Below are 25,853 nucleotides of genomic sequence, written 5' to 3' on the forward strand. Positions count from 1 at the left end.
CTGTATAGTGACACACACACACATACATTTTATTGACCTTTGTTTTATTTTGCCACAGACCAGTTTTTATACTAGTTCTACCATGAACTAGTAGAACCTAAAGCCTTCTTGGAAGAAGAGGGGTTTAGGAATTATCTTGTATTAATAGGATTTGGAGCTGGTGGGGAAAGATGACACATTAGGGAAAGAAAGTGTCTGGTTTACTTTGTTTTCTTAACAAAATAGCCCGCTGTCCTCCAAATTATTTTGATAAAAATCCTAGGAGTCTCAGCTGACTCCAGCCTTAGGGCCTCTGCATCTGCTGATTTCTTTGAGGAACTCCCTCCCCAGAGCGCGTAGCTGGTTCCTTCATGTTAAGGGCCCAGATACGATGTCACCTGCCCAGAGACATCTAGATGCCCAATTTGGAGTAGCCAACCTTCCTCGTCATGATGTCGCTGTTCTGTTTTGTTTCTTTATTCACAGCTCTTATCAGTATCTGAGATTATCTCGTTTGTATGTGTCCTCATTCATCTCAGCCTCCTCACTCAAGACCTGTATCTTACAAGAGCAGGCATCTTGCCTGTGGTGCTTATTTTCATATGCCCAGAGCCCAGCACAGGGCCTGCCAGTTTGTAGGTGTAGGACTGAACTATCATCTGTGATATAGTCAGAGTGGACATCAGGGAGAAAACAATCCCACCTTCCCTTGAGCAGTCAGGAACAGGCCTCTTCTGCATGAGCCCCTGACCCCCCTAGTGTGCCACACTGCCCATGACCTTCCTTAAAGCTCCCGGGTAGAGATCAGCCAACTTAAACACAGGAGAGCACTAGCTTTCTCCCTCTTGTGGGCTAAGATCTCTTGGGTATGCAAATGAGGCCAGAGGACTCCTTCGTTAAGGCACGGTTGGTGTGGAGGCGGTAGACTCCCCCTTCAGCATTTTCTAAGAAGAAACCATTGTCTCCTGTGTATGTCTGAGATCATTCATTTCATTTCTCCAGTCTCAGGAGCACCTGCCACAGCTTTTTAGCCCCTACAGCCAGGTGAGGCAATGCTGGAGAAAGCTGACGACTGTGAGTGCCCTCTGACTTGGATGTTCGATGCCAGCGAGGATTCTGGCAACTGCCATCTGGGGCAGTGATTGTGTAATGTGCATGCTTAGTGAACAGCAGGGATGAGGCTGGGTTCAGGACGCTTTGTGATGTCGTGTGGCACACGGACTGACGGCAGGCACGGGCCACGCCTCTTTGACTCTGTGATCTTGGGTACATAATCTCCGCCTCTGGGCCTCAGTTTCCCCATCTACACAACAAGGGACTTGGGCAGGAAGATTTCAGATATCTCCTTTGTTCTGTGCCTGTGTGTGTGAGAGAGATTTAGAAACAAAATTTCAATGAAGCTACACTTTGATAAAAGATGTACAAACCCTCACCTGTCACCTGACACGAACAATGCCAGCTCCTGTTTACTGACCCCCAGGTGCATGCCAAGTGCTTTGCTCACATTGTCCTGAACTCCCACAATACCAGGCAGGGAAGAGATAATCCCCATTTTGCAGCCACAGAAGCCAAGGCTTCTCTGGAGATTTTAGATGGCTTGCCCAGGCCACACTGCTACTAAAAGGCAGCACCAGGATTTCATTTTAGCCCTGTGCTTGCTGCTGGGCCACACAGTATCATTAAACTCCATCATGAGACGACTTTTAAATGAATGAGGCCAAGATAAAACCACGACCAGATAATCTCTCCACAGCCTCCCCATGGGACCGAGACCCTCACTTGGGATACTAACTGGGCATCTCAGCTTAGATGCTGTCAGTCAAGATGGCCCACATCATGGCCTTCTCTCTTGACCACCCCAGGCCTGCACCTGCATCCTGGCAGCCTCTCCTCTCAGTGGCTTTCCATTCCTCTTAGGGGTAGTAACATCATTCCAGGCCTAAAGAGTTGAGTTCAAGCCTCTGGCATAGCCTCATGGTGTGACGTTGAGCAAGCCCCTGACCTTCTGAGGGCTTTGGCTTCCTAGTGCAGGAAATGACAGAGGAATAACGCCCGTTCCCCTTGCCTGTCCCTGCAGGGCCAAACCAGATCAGAGGTGTGGTTGTCTCCTGCTTCCAAATTTGTTCCTCACTTCTATCCTTCCACCCACTCCATGGAAAATCAACAGTGTCATCAGCAACCTTCTATCCCAGAAGTAGGGGAGCCCGGTGATGAAGCACACTGGCTGATCAGCTCACTGACATGGGCAAATTACTTAGCCTCTCAGTTTCCTCATCTGTGAAGTGGGCATCATAATAACAGTATCTGCCTCAGAGGGTTGTGGTGAAGCGGTAACTGAATCCACACAGAGGGTACCCGGCGCACAGCAAACACTCAGTAAATACCAGCATCCGTGACCATCCCTCCTTGAAGCCCCCACTACTTAGCTCTGACTGCCCATCTCCAGGTCCTTCTCTTCCTCTGTCCCTCCCATTCCCTCCTTTCTGATCGCTCTGCATGCCACTAGGGCAGTCTCCTCCACTCCAGTAGCCGTTAAGTAACATGAAGATGGAAGGGACACCTAATATCTCTCCCCTACCCCGGCCTTTCTCCAAGGCCCAGAACTGCCTCTTGGGCTTGTCCGCCTGGCTGGTGGGACCCTCCCCAGGCCCCAGTATGTTCATGGCTGACTCACTGCCTTCCCACCCAGGTGCCCCTTCCCTCATCACTGTATTTACAGCCTCAGCCTCTGCCTGGCTGCCTGAGCTAGAGCCCTAGTGCACTGACCTGGTGAATTTGTCTCAGAAATGACCTTACAGTCATACTGAGCTCGAACAGACCTGGGTTTGAGTCCTGCACGGCCATGTGGCACAGTGAAACCTTGAACAAGTCACTTCCTCTCTCCGAGCTGGCTCGCATCTCTCTAAAATGCACACAGTGGGAGCACCCTCCTGTAGTGAACACTCATCTTTTGATCCATCTGCAAGTATACGAAGCCCCTTCCTATGTTTGGTGAATCCCTGTCCCTTTTGGGATTTACCCAAGCAAAGAAGACTTCTCTCCATGGAGACTGAAGGCCAGACCCCGACCCGACCTCCCTCCTGGCTTCCGACTTACTGTCATCATTATAACCACACAAACCGTTCACGAGGCTTCCTCTGCTTTGCCCAGAAGTACCCTGCGTCTGGACAATTAGCATGCGAAGGAATTGGAAATGATTATTTATTTATAGGTGTGAGCCACTGCACCCAGCCAGGAATGATTTTTTTTAATCAATATATGGACGTATGTTTTGGCGGCCAACATTCAACCCACTATACTTAAAAATCTTTTGTGGTAATAAAATAGTATAACACCTACCCCTCTGTGTCACCTGACTCATTCCTTCCCTCCCTCCCTCCCTCCCTCCCTTCCTTCCTTCCTTCCTTCCTTTCTTCTTGCTTTTTTTCTTATGCTCTCTCTCTCTCTTTTTCTTTGACAGGGTCTCACTCTGCACCACATTGGAGTGCAGTGGTACAATCATAGCTCACTGAAGCCTTGTAGTCCTGGGTTCGAGTAATCTTCCTGCCTCAGCCTCCAGAGTAGCTGGGACTATAAGTGTGCCACCACACCCAGCTAATTTTTAAAAATTCTTTTAGAGAAGAGGGTAGGGGGTCAGAGGCACCAGGAGTGTGGTCTCCCTCTGTTGCCCAGGCTGGTCTTGAACTCCTGGCCTCAAGCAGTGTTCTCACTTTGGCCTCCCAAGGTGCTGGAATTGCTGGCATGCATCACTATGCCCACCTGATTTTTTTCTTCTTAGCACTAATCAACACATGCTGTGTCATATATGTATTTACCTATGGCTTTGCACACCCTCTAACTGTAAGTTCCAGGAAGACAGGTAGGGCTGCGTCTACTTTGTTCGCTGCTGCCTCCTCAGCTCCTAGAACAGGACCTCACACACAGCAGGCGCTCAAAATTCATATACATTGAATGAATAAATAAAGATCAGACAGTGCTGAAGATTTACAGCCCTATTTGGGTCGTTCCTAAAACACAGGATTGCTAGTAACAGCTGATGATGCCACAGGGTTTATAGGGGAAACAGATATAAATGATAGCTATTAAAATGGGTATTATATTTATGTTGACATGCCATAATGATTTCATAGTCTGATGGCCATGGCAGGAAGCTGGCATCTTCCAGGAAGAAATGACTGGGAGAAGACCCCTCAGGGAAAGCTCCTGGCATGGAGCCTGCCTATAGCAAGCACCAGGTCCAAGGCAGGCGAATTGCTTCTCAGAGTCTCCATTTCCCGCATGGAAAAGTTGGACTGGGTGGCAGATCCCTGAGGCCCCTTCAGTTCAGACTGGGAGGCCTTGGTGGCCAGAATGTCCACCTGCCCCACCTCTCCTGATGAGAGGCAGCTTCGCCACCACCAGGATTTGGGGTCTCTGAAACACAGCAGCCCCCTCAAGGTCCCTAGCCTTGGGTAGGAATTTCACTCATCCTTGGACACCAAATTCAGAAACGGAAGGTCCCCCAAAATATGACATTCAGGATGGGGGGGCTTTAGATGGATTGGATTGAGACGGTTAGAGTTTGGGGACTGGTGGGCTCCCTGTGGAGTACTGAGGTCCCAGAGGGGGATTCTTTATAAGAGCGGTGGGTAGCCAATGTACAGCGAGGGGGCAGACCCAGAGTACAATGGGGGCAGTTCACTTCGCTCCCCATCTCTGTCCTCTTGATGCCATGTGATCCAGCAGTGCAGAACTGGGGAGCAACAAGAGGCCCTACACCACTCAATACTCAGAAGTACTCGCAAAAAGTAACACCCCTCACCAGGTGGCATTATTACTCTCCTTCACTGAGAAAATTAGGAAACCTGCCTTCAGAGAAGCGAATTGCTTTATTCAGAGCCACCTGCATACAAACCTGTCAGCCGACCCCAAAACCCTCAGTCGCACCAAACCTCTGCTGCACACCCTCAGGCCTTCACACCGGCTGTTCCCCAAGCCTGGGGCACACTTCCCAGCTCTGAGAAATGTATTCATCCTCTCAAGTCCCACTCACGTGTCCTTTTCAACAGGAAAATCTCCCATGAGATGCTGCGCTGTCCCCATCTCTCCTGCCCCATAGCTTAGTCAGACTCCGTGGTGGCGAGTCCTGGGCTGTGCTGTGATGTGTTTGCTGCCATGTCTGTCTTCCCCACAACGATGGGCCCATGAATTCTCTGTCTCTAGCACCTGTGCTCAGTAAAGTCTTGGGGAACCAGGCTCAAAGCCTGGTCCAGATGCCGCCTCTTCCAGGGTGCCTTCCAGGGGCCACCAACCAGAGTGCAGCCTTCTCCTCCCCCAGAATTCTTGCAGCCCCACCCCGAGCACCTGCACCCCTTTACCCACCTTTGTTTCTCCGTGTGATCTATTCCTGTTTGCTTACTTCTCTATTGCCTTTCCTCCCCAGCAGGATGTCAGCCTCAGAGCAGAAGCCTAGCCTAGGACAGAGCTTGGTACATGGTAGGTGCTCAGCCAACACTTGCCAATTGGTGTTTGTCTGTAACTTGTCCCTCCCCTCCAACTGTGGGCTCTCCAAGGATCCTGGGATGGGGTGAGTACTCATGCCTAGTGGAGCTCTCACAGCATGCCTGGGCATCCCATCTCACCCCACCCTAGACCTTAGAGATGAAAGGCCCTGGATGCCCTCCCAACCTAACCTTTATATAAGGGTGGAGACCCAAAGCCCAGAGAGGGTGAGTGGTGTGCCAAAGTCACACAGCGGAAGCAGCCTGACACCCATTCTCCTGGCTTCATGCCCACTGATCTCTCATCTCTATCTGTCTCCTCTTGTCTTCCCTTGGTAAAGTATTTTCTTTCCTGAAGCCACCCGCTTCTGCTAAATTTTACCCATCCAATAGACAGAAGGCAAGGGGCTTTCATGTTGGGTAGTCACTCAAACTTAGGTCTAAATCCTGCTTTTCATACCTCCCAGAAGAGGGACCTGGGCCAGTTTCTTTCCTTTCTCCTTTCCTTTCCTTTCCTTTGCTTTCCTCTCCTCTCCTCTCCTCTCCTCTCCTCTCCTCTCCTTTCTCCTTTCCTTTCCTTTCCTTTCCTTTCCTTTCCTTTCCTTTCCCTTCCCTTCCCTTCCCTTCCCCTTCCCCTTCCCCTTCCCCTTCCCCTTCCCCTTCCCCTTCCCCTTCCCCTTTCCCTTTTTTGTCAGATCCTGGCTCACTACAACCTCCGCTTCCCAGGTTCAAGCAATTCTCCTGCCTCAGACTCCCAAGTAGCTGAGATTACAGGCATGCACCATCACGCCTGGCTAATTTTTGTACTTTTAGTAGAGACGGTTTCACCATGTTGGACAGGCTGGTCTTGAACTCCTGAAGTCAAGTGATCCACACACCTCGGCCTCCCAAAGTGCTGGGATTACTGGCATGTGCCACTGCACCCAGTCAAGTTGGTTCATTTCTTTTAAATTGTTAATTGTGATGAAATACACATAACATAAAATTTATCATCTCAACCATTTCTAAGTGTATAGTTCAGTGTCAAGGACATTAACATCGTTGTGCAACCATCACCACCATCCATCTCCAGGACTTTCATCTTGCATAACTGAAACTCTATTCCTGTTAAACATTCACCCCCTGTTCCCCTCCCCGCTCCCTCCCTGGCAACCACCGTTCTACTTTCTGTTTCAATGAATTTGACTCCTCTAAGGACCTCATATAAGCATAATCACGCAGTCTTTGTCCTTTTGTGACTGGCTTGTTTCACTTGGTATAAGGTCCTCAGAGATCATCCACACTGCAACATGTGTCAGACTTTCCTTCCTTTTCAAAGCTGAATAATATTTCATTGTAGGATAGACCACATTTTGTGTATACATTCTTCCGTCAATGGACACTTCGGTTGCCTCCACCTGTCGGCTTCTAGGCATAATGTTGCTACAGTTCGTTTCTTCTTTTCTTTTCTTTTTTTGGTGGTGGGGCAGAGTCTTTTTCGTCCCCCAGGCTGGCGTGCAGTAGTGCAATCCCAGCTCACTGCAGCCTGGACCTCCTGAGCTTAGGAGATTCTTCTGCCTCAGCCTGGGAGTAGCTGGGACTACAGGCACGCACCACCGTGCCCAGCTAATTTTTATATATTTTTTTTATCGACATGGGGTCTCACTGTGTTGCCCAGGCTGGTCTCCAACTCCTGGGCTCAAGTGATCCTCCCACTTCAGCCTCCCAAACTGTTGGGATTGCAGGTGTGAGCCACCACTCCCGGCCTGGTTCTTTTTTTCTTAAGCCTTATTCCTCACTTGCAAAATGGTGTCCCTGTCCTCAGGTGTATACGTGATTCACTTTGCCTGTCATCTGCTTAACAAGGGGCTTTAACAGCAGAGGTAAATTACTAGCATTTGCTGGGTGCCCACTGTGTGCCAGGTGACTACCCGTATTTATGCATCAAACTGTCACTGCCTGATGAAGTGGGTGCCATTGTTATCCCATCTTATGGAAGCAGAGAGAAATACCAACCTTGCCTCAGGTCACAAAGCCAGGAAGTGGCAGAGCTGGGACAACAAGTCAGGCCACTGGCTCCAAAGCCTGGCCGCCCAACCACATACTCTCCATATGACTGGGCTTCTTGTATCCAGAGCACCTAACGTGTGCTTGTGAGTTCACGGGGGAGCATTCTGCCAGCCCACAGCCCGAGCCTGTGCTGCTGGCTGTCTCTGCTGCTCCCAGGGGGGAGAGTCAGCCACCCCAGGGGCGAGTTCCGGCTGCCCTGGGGAGATGATGAAGGAAAGCACTAGAAGGCTCTGCAGTTCCTGTCCCGGTTTTTGGAAAACAAACACTACCGCCATCAAAACCTGTTCAGGAATTATGTGAAAATTCCTATTTCGCACATCTTTTTTTGAAAAACAAATGCTAGAAAAACACAGTCCGTCTAGTTGACACGATCAAGAAGAATATCAAACAGCATTCACAGGGAATCCATTTCATTCAATGCAAAGAACCACCACCATCCATCATTTCATTTATTTCTGCCGTCAAATGGAGGGGAGGCTGGCTGTGACGCCGCGGAGTCCTTGCCTTAGGGAGAAATTGCTGTCAAGTCACCACACCTCCAGTCTGTGGCTAGATTTATAGCATTTCAGGGACTATTGGAATTTCTGCCTTGAAACCATCTGGCCTAATTACTCCTGTGGCTGGCATGGGGCCTGGTATTGTTCTTGATTTTGAGGTGAAGGTGCTGGTGGCTCCTTAAAAGAGTCCTTTCCGGTGCCACCCCAAAACTTCAGCCACCTTCTAGGCAGCGTCAGTGTAGGCTGGGACAATTTCAGCCAGCGCCTGGCTTGGAGAAATCAACAGATTCTCTGCATCCAGGAAACAAATAAACAAAACAAACTTCTTTGCCCCTAGGAGAGTTGGTAGGTCAGGGTGACAGCACAGCGTGTAATTATGATGATTATTTTCTGCACAGGGGAAGGAAACAAAGGGCTAGAACTACCTGGTAACTGACAACAGCTCTTATTTCTGGAGCACCTACTATGCGCCAGGCACTTATTGACTCTCTAACCTGCTTAGTAATCTCTTGGAGGCACTTATTGATTCTTTAACCTGTTTAGTAATCTCTTGGGCCCCTTACCCCCTTTGTCAGATGAGGAAACCAAGGCTCCGAAAGAGACCAGTGAGGTGCCCAAGGTCACAGATCAAGTAAGCAGCAGAGGCAGGATTTGAACCCAGCTCTGCCTGTTTAGAGAATGACCTGCCAAGATTTTTGGAGGGGCTGAGCCAAGGATCTGGAGCTGGGGTCCATGACGGGGAGCCCAGGGATCAGAATTAAGGTTGGGAGTGTCTTAGTTTGCAGTCCCTAGAAGCCTTTGGACGAGGATTCAGGGCAGTTTATTAGAGAGATAGGGTCTGCAGAATATGCCCCCCAAAGAAGTGTACCTCCTAATCCCTGGAACCAGTGCCTATGTTACCTTATCTGGCAAAAGGGACTTTGCTGATGGGATTAAGGCTATGGATCTTGAGAAGGAGAGACAGTGACCTCCTGTTTTGTAACCTCCCTTGGCTCCCTATTGTCCCCACAGTCCCAGGCTCCCGGCTTTCCTAGCCTGACCCTACATCCTGCCCCTATAGGCATCCCAGCCTCCGGATGTACCCAGGTACTTACACTTCTCTCAATGGGCCGTGCTTGTCACACCTCTCTGCCTTTGCAAACGCTGGTCCCACTACCTGGAATGCCCCCTCCCCGCCCCGCCACTCTGCTTAACAACTGTTTCTCCAGTGGGTCCTCTTTCTGGACGCTTACCTTGTGGCCCTCCAGGTGGGTGAGGGTCTCTCTTGCATGCTCCCCTGCTAGCCCTCTCGGGCCCCCACCCCAAGGTGCCGTGCTGGACAAATCTGTCCTACCCACCAAGCTCTGGGCTGCTCTGGAGAGCAGCTTTGCCTGCCGTGACTCTGCTTCCCGGGCGCCCAGCCCAGGGCCTGGCACACAGGGCGGCTCAGGGAAGGCCTGTGCTCTGCAGAGCAGGAGTCACGGGAAAGGCACGCACTGCTGCCCGCGGCCCAGCCACTGCCCTCTCAGACCTGGCTATTTTTATTTCTTTTCCCTGCAGAGCTCCGGCCTGTGGGGCAGGTTCTCAGACCAAGCAAGTGAGACCTGCCAGATGGACTGAAGACATTTGCTGGTGCTGCCCCAGCCAAAGGCCTGCAGGAGTGGCCGTAGGGGCTCCTCCTCTAGGGCACAGCCCCACACCTCAGCCAGGGAGCTAGCTACAGGCTCAGAGCCATCAGGCACTGCAGGCGCCAATGCATCCAATGCTCAGGTCCAGCTTTGCCATGTTCTTGCTGTGTGCCCAGAAGTAAATCACGTCACCTTCTTGTCTTCTTGTCTTGGCACATAGTAGGTGCTTGTAGATGGCACTTTCTAGGCTGGACCCTCTATCCTCATCAGCTTCATAATTCTCAGCTTCAGTGACTGTGCCTGCATAATTGAGCAGCTGCTAGGCACTGTGCTAGGTTCCCCATTTTATGAATGAGGCAATGGAGGCTCAGAGAGGCTAAGTAACTTGGCCGGGGTCACACAGCTGGCTGGTTCCAGAGCCAGGAGTTAACCCTGGGTCTTTGGACCCCACAGCCCATGCTCAGAGCCAGTTGGCTTCACGACTATGGCGCCTGTGATGATCCAACCCCAAGGAAGCTGCAGCCTTGTTCCAAGTCCCCCCCAGGCTGCAGTATGACAGATGCGCAGAACGCCCTCCCGGGCTGCAGCGTGACAGTGCGCGGAACCCCCTCCCGGGCTGCAGCGTGACAGGTGCGCGGAACCCCCTCCCGGGCTGCAGCGTGACAGGTGCGCGGAACCCCCTCCCGGGCTGCAGTGTGACAGTGCGCGGAACGCCCCCCCGGCCCTTCCAGGCTGCAGTGTGACAGGTGCGCAGAACGCCCCCCGGGGCTGCAGTGTGACAGGTGCGCGGAACGCCCCCCCGGGCTGCAGTATGACAGGTGCGCAGAACTGCCTCCGTGAGATCCCCTTATTTTGTGGACAAGCCATAGGGAGGAATGTGGCTACTCATCTGAGAGGGCTCCTGCCTTCCTCCTGGAGCCACCTGGAGTCACCATACCAGGCAGCTCATCCCTGCCTGGTGACCCAATGTACAGACAGAGCAGAACCTTGTCCTAAGTTACACAGCATGAGAGTGACACGGCCAGAACGGGAACACAGGCCAGCCCTGTCCTGCCCTGCCATACAAGAAAGGTGGCCTGCCTGCACCTTGTCAGAAAACCCCAAAGCATTGCTGAAATTCCAGTTCCTAGATCTAATACTTGTTCATCTCTATGGTTCCATCCCCACCACTGCAACCCCCAGGATCCTAGGACAAGGTCTGGAACAAGGTTGGACAAATATATGGAAGAATTCTTCAACTCCTCTGACACTGGGTTATTACTGATTTGAATCTGGACTCATAAAGTAAGGACGTTCAGAATGTCTGAATTCTGTGACACCTTGAGGTCCCTCTTGAATGGGAGGCTCTGCAGTGACAGTCAGGAGACGTCTTTGAATTCAGGTTGTCACACGTAGCAGCTGTGGGACACCGGACAAGTTGCTTAACCCCTCTGAACCTGTTACGTCATCTGTAAGCTGATTCTGCCCTGGAGGAGGGTGAAAGTGTGATAAAACTGAGGTAATAAAACCTACCATACAGGTCATAGGGCAAATTTAATCAGAGGTAAAAGCCCCTGCAGATAAGGATAAAATCACAGCAACCCTAAAACGCATGAGGTCCTGTTTCTGTACAGATACTGTGCGGGCTTGTCCTGGAGCCAGACTGCCTGGGTTCAAGGCCTGGCTCAATTGCTCACTAGTTGTGTGACCTAAGGCACATCAGTTTGAGCTCTGTGGTCCTCAGTTTCTTTACCTGTAAAATGGATGGAGGTGATAATATGAGCTACCTCACGGGGTTGGGATGAGAATTACAATCTGGAAGCTTTACATGGAGCTTCTCCATGTAAAATGATTAGCACAGTGCAGGACCAGTCAGCTGTCAACAACATCAGTGACACTAAGGAACAGCTCCAGAGAGAAACAGCTTGGCTGCAGTCACCCTGCTAAACTCCAGACTCCGTCCACCATCACATACAAGCCCACCAGCTGCACTTAGAGACCACCCATCCTCGGGGAGTGAGCCAGGCCGAGCAGTGGGCTTCTGAGACAGCTGGGGTGTTGGGGTGCTCCATCCTTGGGCCAGGCCAGGCCTAGGGACTCTGTTATCAGCACCACGTTTAGCACCTCAAAATGGGCGTGCCCCTATTGGTCCATATTGGGTGCAGCTGCTTTTGCCCATGCTGGGTAGTAAGCAGAGGGAGGCCTGGGGAGAGAGTCGGGGTGGGGAGAGGAAGGGGAGCACACAGAGGCAGCGGCTGCTCAGGAGGGGCATCCCCATGACCACAGCTGCACCCAGGTATGGGCCCCATCCTGTTAGAGGTTCAAGCTCCGAGAGGGCCCCCCATACCCTGCTCTGGATGGCCGAATCCCTTGGCTAGAATCACAGGGACCCAGTGGCAGTTCTAGATGCCAGGGTGTTGGTTAACAACAAGCTACAGATCTGTTCAGCAGTGAATAATTATGTCCACAGTCAGCCTTCCCCAGGACAGAATCCAATTCTAGTTAAGAGCTTGGGAACAGGTTTCCGAGCCCCTCTGGAATTATGATCACTTTTAAAGGGCTTGGGGCAAACTTCTGCAAAGAGTTTCTGTCACGTGGTTCAAAGAATGAGGGTTTTGATGCCAGATGCACCTGCCTCTACCACTTACTATTTGTGTGACCTTGGACCAGTAACCACCTCAGTCTCCTCGTCTGTAAAATGGGCATAATAACAGTTCCTTCTCATAGGTGTGTTAAGTGAGATAGGGCATGCAAAGCCCTTCCTCCCAGAAAATTCTCTTCCCAGCAAGAATGGGCAGCAGATCAGTGATTCTTCAGGCGTCTGTGGTGGGCTGGGAACACCTCTTCCTAGTGTCGGGCTTGTAGTGAGACCTGCTGGCCGTCACTTGCTACTGATGCTCATTACAAGAGCGATTTCCTAGGAAGCCAAAGCATCACTGGAGCTTTGCATGATGAGTAGGGCTGTCCCATTTATTTGGCATGGCTTCAGCATCCAGCAGGCATGGGGTTCTGTGTGACCCTCCCTGATGCTTTGGGGTTCAGGGGTTCATGCACAGCTCACTTCTAAAGCTGTGACAGCTGAGGTGATCGTTGCACCTCAGCTGGAGCAGGCAGCCCATGGGGGATGGAGGGGGCAGGTCAAGCACTCAACAGGTGCCCTGGGAGTCAGAGCTAAATTCAAGTGCTGACTCCACTGTGTGACTTTGGGCAAGACACTTATTCTCCCTGAGGCTCCTTCCTCTTTTGGAAAACGGCGTGACTCATGGCCCTGGAAAGGTTCGTCAGAGTCTGCAACCAGCTTGACAGAGGACTGAGCGTTTTCCTCCCACCCCAGAGGCAAGGGGCCCTTTCCCACCCAGCTCTGGGAACCGGGGCCACTGGATCACTGAGGACAGAAGCCCAAGAGCTTGGGAGGGGCCTCCTGGATGGCAGGCTGAGCACCAGGACAATGTCTCAAGCATTTGAGCTGAGAGTGAACTTGGGGCATGTAGCCTGAGCCTACAGCCCTGCCCCAGTCAGCTCCTTCTCCCTCAGCGGGGGATCTTGTAGAAGGATGGCTGGGTCTCTCCAAGGGCAGGGGGCATGAGGATGGGGAGACTGACAAGCTCAGGGTCATAAAAGGAGAAGCCGGAAGTTTCTGATGGGCCCAGAATCATCTCAGAGACGAGGCCAGGGGCGGGAACAGTGTCCTTAAAACCCTGAACTTTGGACTCTGCCCACAATTGTTCCTTGTTATCTGTGCCTGTGTCCCTTTATAACGAACAGGGTGGCTGTCCTCAGGGTGGGGGGAGGGGAGCTGGTGCAGTAATGGGGGCAGAGACTCCCAGTGGAGGACAGAGTGGCCGCTGGCTAAGGACTAAAGGAAGGGGGCCCGCCCAGGCCCGTGGGAAGCGAAGGAGGTCGGAATGCCAGCTGGGCCCTGAGAAGTGCTCCACAGCTTAACAGTTGCCAGTGACCTGCTGGTCGCCTGAGGCTGCTCATGAGCCCCCTGCTCTGGTACCATGAGGCTGAGCCCATCCGGGCCTCTCAGGGCAGGGGTTCCCAGCGGAGATTTCGGTGCCATGACTGACTGGGTGAGTTGTCCCACCAGACTCACGAGTGAGGAGGGTATAGGAGTGAGCCCATCGTGCATTGGAAAGCTCCCTGGCCTGGGCGGGTGGCAGGGGGACTGGCCACCCCCAAACACTCATTCCGAAGACAGTGGACTTAGCTCTGGGGAGAATTACTCCAGCAGGGACCTCAAAGAGAGAGGGAAAGAATCCTCACCTAAGAGGAACGTGCCGGTTGATTTTATGTATCAACTGAGCCAGGCTCCACTCACATTTATTCAATCAAACGCTAACCCGGGTGTTGCTGTGATGGTGTTTTGTCGCTGTGGTTAACATCTACCATCAGTTGACTTTAAGGGAAGGGATTCCCCTTGATGTGAGTGAGCCTCGGCCAGGCAGTTGAAGGCCTTCAGAGCAAAACTGAGGTTTCTCTGAAAAAGAAAAGAAATTCTGCCAATCATGCAGCATCAACCCCTGCCCTGGAGTTTCCAGCTTGCAGGCCCCCCGCCTGCGGACTTCAGACTTGCCTAGTCAGACCCTACAATTGTGTGAGCCAATTCTTTGAAATCGGTCTGTTTTCAGGCCGGGCTCACACCTGCAATCCCAGCACTTTGGGAGGCCAAGGTGGGCGGATCACAAGGTCAGGAGATCGAGACCATCCTGACTGACATGGTGAAACCCCGTCCCCACTGAAAATACAAAAAAAAAAAAAAAAAAAAAATTAGCCGGGCGTGGTGGCGGGTGCCTATAGTCCCAGCTACTCGGGAGGCTCAGGCAGGAGAATGGCCTGAATCCAGGAGGCGGAGCTTGCAGTGAGCTGAGATCGAGATCGCGCCCCTGCACTCCAGCCTGGGCAACAGAGAAAAAAAAAAAAAACCAAAACCAGAAATTAGTCTGTTTTCCTGACAGGACACTGCTGACCCCAGGAGGAAGCGGATGTCCATACCTCTCCCTTTCATTCATTCTCTGAGTGCTGTTTTGGAGCCTGTGTTGACCCAGACACTGTGCTGGACCCTAGGAATGTCACCTTGCAGAACAGTGGGAGACACTGACCTTAAAGAAACAAATACGACCAGGAATGGAGATTGGTGCGTTCATGGTGTACTGTAACAAGGAATTGGCGCTCACTGATTTATGGGACCGGATCACGAACTACTCTTCTGACTGCACGTTCATGTCATATTGGCACCTTGAAATCAGCTGTGGTGGGAGTAGTTACACCGTGGAAATTGGCAAACAGCAAATCAGTGCTTCCCCCACAGTGGCAGCACACCATTGGCTACAAGAATATAACAAGGAACCAACTTAGACTCGGGGGCTGGAGGAACCAGCGAAGGCTTCTGAGTGAGGTCCAAAGGCTAAGCAGGGCCAGGCACAATGGCTCATGCCTGTAATCCCAGCACTTTGGGAGGGCGAGGTGGGAGGATTGCCTGAGGCCAGGAGTACAAGACCAGCCTGGGCAACGTAGCGAGACGTCTCTAAAAAACAAAAACAAAAATTAGGTGGGCGTGGTGAGATGTGTTTGTAGTCCTAGCTACTCGGGGAGGCTGAGGTGGGAGGATCGCTTGAGCCCAGGAAGAGCAGGCTGCAGTGAGCCATGATTGCGCCACTGCACTCCAGCGTAGGTGACAGAGTGAGACCCTCCTCAAGAGAAAGAAAAGACTAACCAGGCCTTAGCTAGATGGGAGAGAAGGGAAGGCAGCAGGCAGAGAGAACAGCATGTGGGGAGGCCCTAAGGAGAGAAGGAGCCTGTTGTTTTGCTACCATCTCACTTGTCTGGGTTTCTCGTGTAATCAGCGGCTCATGGAGGGGAACCTGTGTCTTGTTCATCTCTGTCTGCTGTGCCCAGCACCCGACTCGGGGCTCATGGAGGGGGACATATATCTTGTTCATCTCGCTGTCTGCTGTGTCCAGCACCTGGCTGGGGGCTTGTGGAGGGGACACATGTCTTGCTCATCTCTGTGTCTGCTGTGCCCGGTACACTCTGTGACCTCGGGCTCATCACAGGTGAGTTTTCTTATCTGAAAAGTGGAGAGAGTGGGAGCAGGTTAGGAAGGGAAGGTAGTCCTGGAAGGTCAAGGCAGGGAGTGCAGATTCTTTTCTAAGTTCAGGAGGAAGCTACAAGGCAAAGACAGGAGTGGATTACCATTCTATAACATCAGGCTGCTGTGAGGAGGGTGGAAGCCAGGAGAGCAGATAAGATGTGGGTGCAGTGTCCCAGGTGGGAGGGGAGGGTAGCCTGGGCCAGACGGCCAGTGACAGGGATAAACAGAAGTGGGTGAACTAGAGGCACAACTGGTGGGCTTTTCAGATGAGAAAGCTGGCAATGGAGGATGACACTCATGTTTCTGGTCTAAGAAACTAGAGCATAGTGGCACATGGCCAGATGGGGAGGATGTGGGGGGATAGGTATCAAACGATAGCTCCGAATGGGATGTGAAAGGCTAAATGCATTGCTGCTTCGGTCTACCAGACATCCTTGGGCTACTGATCACTGGACTAGGATCAGGAGCAACTAACCTATCTTTGATCTGCCTTACCTAAATTCTGGCCTCTAACCTGGAAACCACCTCATAGCCCAAAATAACTGCTGGAGCACCAACCATCAATCATATCTTCATCCCAGGTGGAAAGCAGGAGGAAGAAGAGCTGTGTCCTCTTTTTATTGAGCTTTCCACAAGGCACTCTCATCAACCTCTCCCATGTCTCATTGATTAGAACACAGTCACATGCCACATCTGGCTGCAAGGGAGACTGGGAAATATAGTCTTCAGCCAGAATAAAATCAAGGTTTCATTGGAAGGGAAGGAGGGAGAAACAGATAGTGGGGAGGCAACCATCTCTGGTATACCGTCTCTTACTTCTCCACTTAACCCTCTCCCACACCCCTCTGTGTTGTACACAACACAATTCAGACTCCTTGGTATGACCTTCAAGCCCTTCGCTCTCTGATGGCTACTTCCCCAGCCGACATCCCCCAGGCTTCTCTCTCCCTTGTCCTTGTATTTAGCCCCGGACATGATTCCCCGGGTGAAAGCCACATAGGGTCACTCTGTGTCTCCTGTGCCAAGGTGTTCAGAAGGAATAGTTACTGCGGTGCTTTCTAGAGCAGTGCGTGATCCTGGGAATTACTAGTGACATTTAAGAAGCGGTTCTGTTCATTGCCGTGCAGTTGCCACCACCATCCCTGCAAGGGCTTCCTCCTGCAGAGTGAGGCAGCTCCGAGATGTTGGGGTGGACGGTGCTAAGCCATGATCCTTTGCAGGAGGAGCTGCCGGCTGCATGGTCCCGGGTGAGAGATGTAAGTTAGTACAGGTTGGTGGCAGAGAGTTCTAGGAAGTAAACAAAAAGGAATGTTTTGAGGTTTTTTTTTTTTTTTTTTTTTTTTGAGGCGGAGTCTCTCTCTGTCGCCCTTGAGGTTTTTTGTTTTGTTTTGTTTTTATTTATTTTGAGACTGTCTCACTATGTCATCCAGGCTGGGTATGGTGTTGCAATCATGGCTCACTGCAGCCTCCACCTCCTGGGCTCAAGCAATTCCCCCACCTCAGCCTCCCAAGTAACTGGGACCACAGGTGCCTGCTACCATGTCCAACTAATTTTTTGATTTTTTTTTTTTTATGTAGAAATGGGGTCTCACTTTGTTGCTCAGGCTGGTCTTGAACTCCTGGGCTCAAGTGATCCTCCAGCCTCAGCCTCCCAAAGTGCTGGGATTACAGGTGTTAGCCACCACACCTGGCCAAAAAGGAATGTTTTGAAGATCGATATAGCCAAGGCAGGCAACAGGAACAGGGAGGTCAGTCACAGGCAGAGATCCCTGGGTAGCCAACTGGGGCTTTTCTTAGCTGTCATCAGGCCCTCATCCCTATTTCGTGGGCGAGGATGATGCAGTCCCGAAAGAAACAGAGGGAGGGGACTGACGACCGAGTACCCTTGTCTACCAGACACTGTGGGCAGAGACTTCTAGGCGCATGGAGCTCTAGGAGGTCAGATGATTATTCCATTTTATGAATGGAGAAACTGAGGCTCAGAAAAATTAAACCTGTGTGAGGCCACGAGGCTGACTCCTTTGTTTTTTTCCCAGCACTTCATTTCATATTATTTTATTGCCTCTTGCTTTTGTCCATGTGTCCTTCTTTCCTCTTCCCCCACCCGCCACCATCTCTCTCTCTCTCTCTCTCTTTCTTTTTAGGTATAATTACATGGTATAAAATGCAGTTGCATCAAATGCGTTCACTCTTGCTGCCACCACTCCAATCAAGACAGAAATTCCCATTCCCAGAGCGCTCCCTCACACCTCTTCGCAGCTGACCCCTCCAAAAGGCAACTCCTGTTCAGATTCCTAACCCCACAGATTTGTTTCCAGCTGTTTCTGGGCTTTTGTTGTTGTTGTTGTTTGTTTGTTTTGAGACAGAGTCTCACTCTGTTGCCCGCAAAGTGCTGGGACTACAGGTGTGAACCACTGTGCCCGGCCTGTTTCTGAACATATATGTGGATTCAGGCTGGCTCTTTTTTTTTTTTTTCTTTAATTACAAAATGCGTGGGGAATAGAGGCGCATAGAGATGGTAGGTTAGGCGGGTCTCCTGGCTATGAGACTGCATTTCTGTGCCACGTGTCCTGTCCTCCTTGCACCTTCACTCACCAGCCCTGCCTCCTACCTCTGTGCAGGTCACTGACCCACTTTCTCTCTGCAAAGCCTTCCCTGGCCCACAGGCTGTGCACTTCCTCCCCTGGAACTTTCCTTCACAGCCTTCGGCAAGATCATGATGAAATCACCAGTCATGTGGTTATGTCTTCAACACCTGCGTCCCCCACCAGAGGCCAGCTCCCAGGGTGCGTCCTGGTGTGTGGCGTTCGCTTCATATTCCCAGGCGTCGCTTGCCCCAGCACTCCCATGTGCTCAGCACAGGATTTTGGGAGAAGTGTGTATGGACATCTGAACAAGGGTTGTGCTTGTGGGAGAGAGGAAAAGTGGGTGTGGTGAAGGGAGTGGGCCAAGGAACACACAGGAACAAGGGGTGGCCACATGCAGCTGGCCTGGAAGGGGCAGGGGCTGAGACCCAGGTTGGTGAGATGGCGCACGGTGCCAGCCACTCGCTCTGCCTGCATGCGTCCTCTCTATCCTGTGTAGGCATCTTGGGAGGAAGGGACCTCCATCATCTCCTCTTAGAGTAAACCTAGACAGGTGTTTCAGTCCGTTCAGGCTATTAACAGAAGACTACGGACTCAGACAACACAAGCTGATTTCTCAGAATTCTGGATGCAGGAAGTCCAAAATCAAGGGGCTGGCAATTTTGGTGTCTGCCGAGGCCCCGCGTCCTAACTCACAGAGGTGCCTTCTTGCTGGGTCCTCCTCATCCAGGAGAAGGAGCCAGGGAGCTCTTTGGTGTCTGTTTTTCTTTCTTTCTTTTCTTTTTTTTTTTTTTTCGCGACAGAATCTCGCTCTGTCGACCAGGCTGGAGTGTAGTGGCACGATCTTGGCTCACTGCAACCTCTGCCTCCCGGGTTCAAGCGATTCTCCTGCCTCAGCCTCCCAAGTAACTCGGACTACAGGCACCCACCACCATGCCTGGCAATTTTTTGTATTTTTTAGTAGAGATGGGGTTTTACCATTTTGGCCAGGATGGTCTCGATCTCTTGACCTTGTGATCCACCCACCTCAGCCTCCCAAAGTGCTGGGATCACAGGTGTGAGCCACCATGCCCAGTCTGGTCTGTTTTAGGAGGGCACCAATCCCATTTACGAGGGTACCCTCTCATGACCAAATCACCTCCCAAAGGCCCCACACCCTAACACCATCATCTTGGGAGTTAGGATTCCAACATAAGAACTCTGGGGGACACACACATTCAGACCATAGCAAGAGGTTAGGTAACTTCACCCCACCTGCACGAGGCAAGCTTCCTCGGTACTTTTCAGTTGAAGCAGTCACAAGCCCACTTGGTCGGGAGGCAGGGACCCAGAACCCACATCTCATGGCAATAAGTATCGTGGATTTCAGGGCCATGCTTTAAAACCACTGGAGCACATCAGAGCAATGAAAAAATAGCTAACATGCATTGAGTGCCTATTTACAGCCAGGTGCTGTGGATAACCCGATGTAAAAGATCCATTTATAGTTAACATTCACATACATGAACGTAAAAGCCAGACCATGCACATCAGTGTTCCAGGGGCTGTGCCTGCTCCACTAGACAGGCTGGTACATGCCATCGTGGTTTGGGAGCCCGCTTCACCCTGGCACCCACCCTCCCCATGCCTGGCCCAGCCCCCGCAGCTGGCCGGCTGCTGGCTACTTCCGCCCGCATCAGTCCTCCGGGCTGCTCCATTCCAGATGGGCCCTGAGGGCCGCGCGGCTCCTCCTGCCCGCCTCCTCCCTGGCTGCCAGGCGGAGGCCCCCAGCTCAGCCGCAGGAAGCATGTGAAGGCAGTCAGTGCGTTTCTGCAGCAAGAAATGGGGCCAGTATAGAAACGTAAGCTTCAGCCCACCCTCAGCGCCCTAAGGTGGGAGACAAGGGGCATATGATGATGGTCCAGGCTGCATGGTGACAGCGGATAACTACTGCCCTGGGGGACACAGCCGCCTTTGTCCTCCGCCTGCTGGCACTGGTGACACGGTGTTCCTTCAGTGGCGGGAAGCCAGGGCTGCAGGCTAGAGGGGAACAGTTTCCCTGTTCTGTTGAGGGTGGGTGGGTGAAAGAATGGGAGGGCGGGATATTAAGGGCCACATGGAGGTTCCTTCACAAGATCCCTGTCCACAGACAGTTGAGAAACGAGATAGAGCCGTTGCCATCTGGGACAAGAAGGGATGTGGATGAACAAGACACCTAGGGACACTGGGCATCCTTCAGTCCAGCCGTCTCCTTTTTCAGATGGGGAAGCTGAAGTCAGGAGACAAAAAGGACTTTTCTGAGGTCACACACATGAGCCCAGGCTGCCACGCGTTGGTCTGGCCTGCACCCAGGACCCTGCATTGTTTTGAACTGTCTTCCATGTTGCAAGCCCACCAGTTTGAGGCCCCAAACAGAAAGTTACAGGGTCAGGGGAGTGTGGCTGTAAACACCAACCATGGAGTACCCTTTCTGGATTAGCACTGTGGGTACTTATTTAATTCTAACAACCACTGTACAACGGACAGATGTGCTCTTGCTCCATTCTACAGAGCAGAGAGAGGGTAGCTGGGCTCACTCACATACAGTGTGAGTGTGGCCGCTGTGCAATGTGAGGTGGGGGTCAGGGCCGGCCGAAGAGGGAGCGGAGGGCCAGGATGCATGAGACAGCACCGCGCTTCGAATGCCCAGCCTGCGCGGAGCCATGGAGGGCTTTGAGCAGAGGAGACTCAAGCTCAGGCTTAGGAAAGGGCCTTGGCGTCTGGGAGGGGGATTAAGTGGGAGGAGCAAGGCGGGATCCGTGGACCTGCTAGGAGGCAGGTGCCATGGCCCAGGAGGGCTGTGATGAGGGTCTCATCCAGGCCTGTGTCTATGGCAGTAGAGAGAGGGGACTGACCCGTGGATGACCAGAAGTGGGACATGGTAGCATTTGGTGATTGCTTGACCATGGCACCTTGATTAAGGGATAGTTTCTAGATTTCTGGTGGAAGGTGGTGTACTCACTGAGAGAGGAGCCCAGGAGGTGGAATAGGATGGGACAAACTGGGCTGTGTGTGAGGTGCCTGGAGACATCGCAGGAGAAATCACACGAGGCTCTGGGCATAGCAGAAAGGTCTGGGCCAGTGGGAGAGGACTAGGAGGCCTCAGCCATCCCTGCTCCTTCCCAGCTGAGGACATTTTCAGGTAAGATCTGCTTTCCTTGGGCAAGTGACACAGTGGTCCCTCCAGTTCTAAGAGTGCCCCCAAGGCAGCAGCCTCCGTGGGGCAATGTGTCTTCTGGGGGTCTGCACAGACTTTCCAAGTGGCACGTGGGCATGGAGAGTTTAAGGAATTGATTTCCAGCCCTCCCTGTTGAGTGACAGGTCAGCATTTTCTCCCCAGCTCCACTTCCATACCCTGCTTCTCCTACCATGCAGGAGGAAGGCCCCCAGATCAGAACCCAGGCCATGGGGATTGGCAGAGCACATTTAATCCCGACACAGAGATGAGACTTCTCGTCTTTTTTAGTCCTATTAGGAGCAGACCTGGCGTTGGAAACGGGGATTTGGCCTCCTGCTGGAATGTTCTGAATTCAGATCTATTGTAGAGTAAGGCAGGAGTGAGGACTTCTTTTTGTTTGTTTATTTGTTTGTTTGTTTTGCTTTGAATGAACACAGTTCTTTTGCCTTATGTTTTCAGAGCAAGAGTCTTGTGGGATCGAGTGAAGAGCTCATTGACAGAAAGACCAAAGGCTTCTCCACCCGCCCACACATCCATCATTCATCTGGAGCTCAGAAGAGGGGGTGATGGCCACAGAGATGGATATTGCCCCCTTAATTTGAACTGAAAGATGAAGACATGCTTTCCTCTTGGGGAAATACATATATTTCCTCTTGGGGAAAGCATGTCTGATTGGCGTATTGAACCAACAATGAGGACTGCCTTTGCCAACTGCTTATACAGTGGATATTTCCCAGAAATCAGATGAATTAAGGCTATAGCTCCAAAGTTTTGTCGAAAATATGGCTGGGTGCAGTGGCTCAGGCCTGTATAATCCCGACACTTTGGGAGGCCAAGGCGGACGGATCACCTGATGTCAGGAGTTCAAGACCAGCCTGGCCAACATGGCAAAACCCTGTGTCTACTAAAAAAACATGCAAAAATTAGCCTGGCATGGTGGCGCATGTCTGTAATCCCAGCTACTCAGGAGGCTGAGGCAGGAGAATTGCTTGAACCTGGGAAGTGGAGGTTGCAGTGAGCCAAGATCATGCCACTATACTCCAGCCTGGGTGACAGAGCAAGACTCCGTCTCAAAAAAAAAAAAAAAATATATATATATATATGTGTGTGTGTGTGTGTGTATATATATATGAATCATATTACAAGAGCCTTTAACAATAGTTTTGGGGGAAAGTATATTGAAATTAACAACATTAAATTGTTCCAATTCTTTCTGCAAATGTCTGGTTAAACAAGGTGCCTTTATTTAAGTGAAAGAGTGACAGGTATAATCACCAGCTCCTGGGTGACTCTTGGGAAACTCTTTTTGGTGCAGTTATGCTGGACTCCTGTTGACTTCAATAGGGATGGCACCATGTTCCAGAGGTTGGAGAATGAGATGTGGGGTTTATTGAGGGGACTTATATACAGGGTGGTCCAGTGGTAGTTAGCTGGGCACGAGAGTCACAGTTGCTTGTAAAAAAGATGCAGTTTATATAGCCTTTTCCCTTGACACCCTACCTCCCCGCAGCACCCTCCACCTGGCAACCTTCATCTAACCCAAAACAAAGGGCCTGGATCTCCTGCACAGCCTGAGTTCCATGGGATGAGCTGGGGGCTCATATGTTCCTCAGATAAGGAATGAATCTCTGGGCTGGCCACTCCCAGATTCCTTAGTTTGGAACTCGGAACACACATTCTTCTCAGATCCTGGGGTCATTCTCAGGGTGTGCTTATGTCACACTCTTGCTGTCAGGTGTGTCTGCCATACGTGCACTTACCCAGAAACTGAGAGAGTGAAGGACTCTAGAGACTGAGTAACAAATCCCTGCGGAAGCCAGGCGTTTCCAACACATTGAAGAAAATCCTAACCAAGTTGTCCACTGACCAATAAAAAAAACAATCCAGATCAAACCTGTCCAGCCCATGACTCGTGGGCTACATGCAGCCCAGGATGGCTTTGAAAGCAGCTCAACACAAATTTGTAAACTTTCCTAACTTTCTTAAAATATTATGAGGTTTTTTTTGTTTGTTTTTTTTTTTTTTTTTTTTAGCTCATCAGCTATCGTTGATGTTAGTGTAGTTTATGAGTGGCCCAAGACAATTCTTCTTCTTCTAATGTGGCGCCCAGGGAAGTAAAAAGATTGGCCTCCCTGATTTAGATAATGTAGCATCATTATGTGACTTTTTTGGCCATATATCTTTTAAGACATTCAGAGAATTAAGTGACATTTCTTTTTTTTTTTTTTTTTGATGTGAAGTCTTACTCTGTCACCCAGGCTGGGAGTGCAGTGGCATGATCTCGGCTCACTGCAAACTTCTCCTCCCGGGTTCAAATGGTTCTTGTGCCTCAGCCTCCCGAGTAGCTGGGATTACAGGCATGCACCATGATTCCTGGCGAATTTTTGTACTTTTAGTATAAACGGGGGTTTCGCATATTGCCCAGGCTGGTCTTGAACTCTTGACCTCAAGTGATCCACCCACCTTGTGCTGGGATTACAGGCGGGCTGGGATTACAGGCGTGCTGGGATTACAGGCATGAGCCACTGTGCCTGGCCTTAAGTGACATTTCTATAACAAATGTTCTTCCCTTTCCATACACTTCTTTATATGAATAAATTTTCTACATGTTTTATATCTATAAATACAAAAAAGAATAAAACCTACCCTAAACCATGTCTCATTCTAGCTATAAGAAATATTAATCTGCAGATGTCATGAACTACTTCAGAAAACAAGGCCTATTTGTGTAATTAACACATTTCTAATAACAATTTACTTTTATGTTCAATAATTACTTATCAAATATATAACTCTCTCTCTATATATATATATGTGTATATATATATATATATTTTTTTTTGAGATGGAGTTTCGCTCTTGTTGCCCAGGCTGGGAGTGCAATGGCGTGATCTTGGCTCACAGCAACCTCTGCCTCCCGGGTTCAAGCAATTCTCCTGCCTCAGTCTCCCGAGTAGCTGGGATTACAGGCATGTACCATCATGCCCGGCTAATTTTGTATTTTTAGTAGAGACTGAGTTTCGCCATGTTGGTCATGGCTGGTCTCGAACTCCTGACCTTAGATGATCAGCCCGCCTCAGCCTTCCAAAGTGCTGGGATTACAGGCGTGAGCCACCTCGCCTGGCCCCACATAATATATTTTTGATGAACGCTTTGGTAATGAGAACTCAATCTATAAGTATGTTTTTAAAACTCATAGAACCTTGAAGTTATAGGAAATTAATTTCAACTTACATGTTTATTTGTTAGAGAAAGTAACAATTGGGTAGTAGTGAAATACTTTTTTTTTTGGAAACAGTCTCACTGTGTCACCCAGGCTGGAGTGCAGTGGCACAGTCACCACTCACTGCAGCCTCGACCTCCCAAACTTATTTAATCCTCCCACCTCAGCCTCCCAAGTAGCTGGGACCACAGGCACACACCACCATACCTGGCTAATTTTTGTATTTTTTGTAGAGACAGGGTTTTGCCATGCTGCCCAGGCAAGCAAAATACTTTTAAGCATAAAAATATACCCTATTTGGGCTGGGTGTGGTGGCTCACGCCTATAATCCCAGCATGTTGGGAGGCCGAGGCAGGCAGATCACAAGGTCAGGAGATCGAGACCATCCTGGCTAACACGGTGAAAACCGTCTCTACTAAAAATACAAAAAAAAATTAGCCAGGCATAGTGGCAAGCGCCTGTAGTCCCAGCTACTCAGGAGACTGAGGCAGGAGAATGGTGTGAACCCAGGAGGCGGAGCTTTCTGTGAGCCAAGATAGTGCCGCCGCACTCCAGCCTGGGCAACAGAGTGAGACTCCGTCTAAAAACAAAAACAAAAACAAAAACATATATATATGTGTGTGTGTGTGTGTGTGTGTGTGTGTGTATCCTATTCGATTAGTATAAAGTTCTGGGGGAAGAGTGGAATGGAAATATACACACACAAAAAAGCACAGGAAAAAAACAAAGCAAACCCATCAATTGCTAAAAAGCTCATTCTAGAATTTTTAGGTGGAAGAAAGTAGATATTAAATAGCTACAGTATATTTAAAAGAGTAATGTGACTTTTTTTTTTTTTTTTTGAGACAGTCTCACTCTATAGCCCAAGCTGGTGTGTAGTGTTGTGATCTTGGCTCACTGTAACCTCTGCCTTCTGGGCTCAAGCGATTCTCCTGCCTCAGCCTCCTGAGTAGCTGGGACTACTGGCTTGCACCACCGTACCTGGCTAATTTTTTTTTTTTTGAGATGGAGTTTCGCTCCTGTTGCCCAGGCTGGAGTGCAATGGGCTATCTCGGCTCACCACAACCTCTGCCTCCCGGGTTCAAGCGATTCTCCTGCCTCAGCCTCCCAAGTAGCTGAGATTACAGGCATGTTCCACCACGCCCAGCTAATTTTTTATTTTTA

The sequence above is a fragment of the Theropithecus gelada genome, chromosome 5, assembly GCF_003255815.1.
Source record: "Theropithecus gelada isolate Dixy chromosome 5, Tgel_1.0, whole genome shotgun sequence".
Taxonomy (NCBI): domain Eukaryota; kingdom Metazoa; phylum Chordata; class Mammalia; order Primates; family Cercopithecidae; genus Theropithecus; species Theropithecus gelada.